Here is a 6000-nt window from a genome sequence, read left to right as displayed (position 1 = left end):
CTAGCAATGATCAACAGCCAAATAGCTGTCTAGCAATGATCAACAGCCAAATAGCTGTCTAGCAATGATCAACAGCCAAATAGCTGTCTAGCAATGATCAACAGCCATCTAGCTGTCTAGCAATGATCAACAGCCATCTAGCTGTCTAGCAATGATCAACAGCCATCTAGCTGTCTAGCAATGATCAACAGCCATCTTGACAGTTTGAATATTTTTTTTTTTTAATAATATGCTAATATTTTGCAATCCAGGTGTGCAAAGCTCTTAGAGACTTACCCAGAAAGACTCTAATTGCTGCCAAAGGTGATCCTAACACGTTTTGAATCAGGGGTGTGAATACTTATGTAAATTAGATATTTCTGTATTTGATTTTCAATACATTTGCAAAAATGTCAAAAAACATATTTTCACTTTGTCATTATTGGGTGGTTGGGTGAGAAAAACATCTATGGAATCCATTCCAAATTCAGGCTGTAACACAACAAAATGTGGAATAAGTCAAGGGGTAGGAGTACTTTCTGGCACTATATGTAAATATGTATATTTAATCTATAATTTTCTCTCTGTCTCTCACACACAGTGCTGTGGAATGTGGTCCATTGTGAGCTGGTCTCGGTGTGTGAGGAAGAGGATGGAGATCTGAGAGTAGACTGTCATGTGGAACCCAGGTATCTATCTATCTAATCTTATACAGTGGCTTGCGGAATTATTCACCCCCCTTGGCATTTTTCCTATTTTATTGTCTTACAACCTGAAATTAAAAAAATATTTTGGGGTGTTGTATCATTTGATTTACACAACATGCCTACCACTTTCAAGATACAAATATGTATTATTGTGAAACAAACAAGAAATAAGACAAAAAAACTGAAAACTTGAGCGTGCTAACTATTCACCCCCCCAAAGTCAATACATTGTAGATCCACCTTTTGCAGAAATTACAGCTGCAAGTCTCTTGGGGTATGTCTTTATAAGCTTGGCACATCTAGCCACTGGAATTTTTGCCCATTCTTCAAGGCAAAACCTCTCCAGCTCCTTCAAGTTGGATTGGTTCTTCTGGTGTACAGTAATCTTTAAGTCATACCACAGATGCTCAATTGGATTGAGGTCTGGGCTTTGACTAGGCCATTCCAAGACATTTAAATGTTTCCCCTTAAACCACTCAAGTTTTTGCTTTAGCAGTATGCTCAGGGTCATTGTCCAGCTGGAACCTCCGTTCTAGTCTCAAATCTCTGGAAGACTCAAACAGGATTCCCTCAAGAATTTCCATCAATTCTATCATTCCTTCAATTCTGACCAGTTTCCCAGTCCCTGCGATGAAAAACATCCCCACAGCATGATGCTGCCACCACCATGCTTCACAGTGGGTATGATGTCCTCGGGGTGATGAGAGGTGTTGGGTTTGCGCCAGACATCGTGTTTTCCTTGATGGCCAAAAATAGACATTTTAATTTCATCTGACCAGAGTACCTTCTTCCATATGTTTGGGGAGTCTCCCACAGTACCTTTTTCCATATGTTTGGGGAGTCTCCCACAGTACCTTCTTCCATATGTTTGGGGAGTCTCCCACAGTACCTTTTTCCATATGTTTGGGGAGTCTCCCACAGTACCTTTTTCCATATGTTTGGGGAGTCTCCCACAGTACCTTCTTCCATATGTTTGGGGAGTCTCCCACAGTACCTTCTTCCATATGTTTGGGGAGTCTCCCACAGTACCTTTTTCCATATGTTTGGGGAGTCTCCCACAGTACCTTTTTCCATATGTTTGGGGAGTCTCCCACAGTACCTTCTTCCATATGTTTGGGGAGTCTCCCACAGTACCTTTTTCCATATGTTTGGGGAGTCTCCCACAGTACCTTCTTCCATATGTTTGGGGAGTCTCCCACATGTTTTTTGGCAAACACTAAACTTGTTTGCTTATATTTTTCTTTAAGCAATGGGTTTTTCTGGCCACTCTTCCGTAAAGCCCAGCTCTGTGGAGTGTACGGCTTAAAGTGGTCCTATGGACAGATACTCCAATCTCTGCTGTGGAGCTTTGCAGCTCCTTCAGGGTTATCTTTCGTCTCTTTGTTGCCTCTCTGATTAATGCCTTCCTTGTCTGGTCTGTGAGTTTTGGTGGGCGGCCATCTCTTGGCAGGTTTGTTGTGGTGCCATAATATTTCTTGATATTATCCATTAAATGGATTTAACGGTGCTCTGTGGGATGCTCAACGTTTCTGATATTTTTTATAACCCAACCCTGACCTGTACTTCTCCACAACTTTGTTCCTGACCTGTTCGGAGAGCTCCTTGGTCTTCATGGTGCCGCTTGCTTGGTGGTGCCCCTTGCTTAGTGGTGTTACAGACTCTGGGGCCTTTCAGAACAGGTGTATATATATATATATACTGAGATCATGTGACAGATCATGTGACACTTAGATTGCACACAGGTGGACATTATTTAACTAATAATGTGACTTCTGAAGGTAGTTGGTTACACCAGATCTTATTTAGGGGCTTCATAGTAAAGGGGAGGGGCTTCATAGCAAAGGGGAGGGGCTTCATAGTAAAGGGGCTTCATAGTAAAGGGGAGGGGCTTCATAGTAAAGGGGAGGGGCTTCATAGTAAAGGGGAGGGGCTTCATAGTAAAGGGGAGGGGCTTCATAGTAAAGGGGCTTCATAGTAAAGGGGGTGAATACATATACACGCACCATTTGTCCATTTTTATTTTTTATTTATTTTTTGAAACAAGTTCATGTTTTCATTTCACTTCACCAATTTGGACTATTTTGTGTATGTCAATTGCAGGAAATAAAAATGAAATCCACTTAAATTACAGGTTGTAATGGAACAAAATAGGAAACATGGCAAGGGGGATGAATACAAGTCACTGTATATTTATCTATATATTTATCTATATATCTATCTATATATTTATCTATATATCTATCTATATATCTATCTATATATTTATCTATATATCTATCTATATATTTATCTATATATTTATCTATATATCTATCTATATATTTATCTATATATTTATCTTTATATATAAATTATCTATGTTTATATTATTCTATCTATATATTTATATTTATCTATATATTTATCTATATATCTATCTATATATTTATCTATATATTTATCTATATATCTATCTATATATTTATCTATATATTTATCTATATATCTATCTATATATTTATCTATATATTTATCTACACTACCAATCTATTACACAACCTTATTTGCAAGATATTATCTATATATATTATCTATATATTTAGAGAGAGATATCTATCTATATATTTATCTATATATCTATCTTGTGATATATAATGACCACATCCATCCTCTTACTTGTTATCCAGATGCTATTTATCTATATATCTATCTATATATCTATCTATATATCTATCTATATATCTATCTATATATCTATCTATATATTTATCTATATCTATCTATATATTTATCTATAGCTATCTATATCTATCTATATATTTATCTATATATTCCAGATATCTATATCTATCTATATATTTATATATATCTATCTATATGGGGCCTATCTATATATCTATCTATACAAAAACATCTGAGTCCGAATATATTTATCTATATATCCATCTATATATTTATATATTATCTATATATCTATCTATATATTTATCTATCCCTGAACATATCTATCTATAGGGGTTCTATCTATATATCTATAGGAATATAGAACATATCTATATAATGTTATCTATATATCTATCTATATATTTATCTATATATTTATCTATATATTTATCTATATATCTATCTATATATTTATCTATATATCTATCTATCTATATCTTGATTCTATCTATATATATCATATATATCTATAAATATCTATATATCTATCTGTTGTCCTGAATTTATCTATATCTATCTATATATGGGCCTCATATCTGTTCATATATATCTATGATAGTTTAATATATATCTCCAGAATAAAATATAAATCTATATATTTATCAACAAAAATATATCTATGGGTAATATATTTATCTATATATCTATCTATATTAGTTTTTATCTATATATCTATGAATATGTTTATCTATATATCTATCCATCTATAATTTATCTATATATCTATCTATACTAAATGGTCCTTTTATCTATATAAATCTATCTATACTACTATCCTTGGTCCTAACTACTGACTATCCTTGGTTCTATACTGACTCAACTACTATCTATCCTAATACTATCTATATATTTATCTATATATCTATCTACTAAATTTCCTTGGTATAACTATCTATATAAATTGGTCTATCTATATATCTATCTATATATTTATCTATATATCTATATATACTTAAATTCTATAACTATCTAAATATCCTATCTATATATTTATCTAAATATATCTATCTAATACTATCTAACTATATTTATCTAACTATATATCTACTAAATGGTCCTTATCTATATATATATCAACTACTAAATGGTCCTGGTCTAATATATTTATCTAAATGGTCCTATTATCCTAATACTGACCCAACTACTAAATGGTCCTTGGTTCTAACTACTGACTCAACTATAATATCTATATATTTAACTATATATCTAACTACTAAATGGTCCTTATATCTAACTATGATAACTATCTATATATTTATCTATATATCTAACTATAAATGGTTATCTATATATCTACTCAACTACTAAATGGTCTATATATCTATCTATGACTTTATCTATATATTTAATCTAAATGGTCCTTTATCTACTGACTCAACTTAAATTGTTTGGTATCTTATATCTATCAACTAATATCTATACTATGATCTACTAAATGGTCCTATCCTAATATTTATCAACTACTAAATGGTCTTATATTTATCTATATATCTATCTAAAGTATCTACAGTAGTATATGTCTATCTTTCTACATAAATTATCTTGTTTATATTATTCTATCAATAATACTGTCTGCCAGAGCCAATCAGATCAACAGTTATGAGTTCTCCGTGTCAACGGGAACCGTGGAGACTGTCGTCAACACCAACGTGTCTGGCTCCTCCCCTGATGTGCGTTACCGTGACCATAGCTACGTGGAACAACTGGAGCCCTACGGATACCGGCTGACGCTGAATGCAGACACCCCTACACACACACTCACCAACACACACACACACACAACCTTCATTTGCAAGATTTCCAAGAACATCGCCTCCATCATCATAGAAAAAAGTGAGGCTGAACTACTAAATGGTCCTTGAGTCCTAACTACTGACTCAGACTACTAAAGAGAGACAGAGAGACAGAGAGACTCAGACTAGAGAGAGAGAGAGCAGAGAGAGAGAGAGAGAGAGAGAGAGAGAGTGCGTGAGACAGTGAATTGATCTCACATTAATGAAAAGCTTGTGATATATAGAGGGTGTAGCAAGTGTGTGTGTGTCTAACCCTGCTGCTCTTGTTGTTATGTGTCTCCAGATGACTTGTTGCCGTGTTCAGCTGACAGGGTGCTGGTCCAGAGCTGTTGCTGGCTGCTGGGTGTACTGCTGTCTCTCTGGGGCCTGCCCCCCCAATGACAGACATACATACAAACACACTTCTCACAAAAACATCTGTTGAGTCCGAACGAATTTGACCCATCTATGAAAAGCTGAGACTCCAACGAACATGCACATTTAACCTGTTTTACGCACAAGAAGTACAAGAGTCGTTAGAAGGTAAGGGGTTCTTCTACAGACAAGATCACTGGAAATCCCGGAACATAGTGTCTATAATACTGTAAGGGGTTCTTCTACAGAGAAGATCATAGGAAAACCCAGAACATAGTGTCTATGATAATGTAATAAGCTCACATATTTGCTGTCACAAACTACCAACTCCACACAGTTGTCACCGACTAGATGGATATTAATTTCCCACTGAACATTCAGTGCTGACATAATTCTTATAAATTCATTGTTGTGAGGTTTTGCTTGGAGGACCCTGTTGTCTTGATTGGCATTTGAGATGAACA

The sequence above is a fragment of the Oncorhynchus nerka genome, linkage group LG10 (assembly GCF_034236695.1).
Source record: "Oncorhynchus nerka isolate Pitt River linkage group LG10, Oner_Uvic_2.0, whole genome shotgun sequence".
Lineage (NCBI taxonomy): Eukaryota > Metazoa > Chordata > Actinopteri > Salmoniformes > Salmonidae > Oncorhynchus > Oncorhynchus nerka.
Note: the sequence above shows the minus strand (reverse complement) of the source record.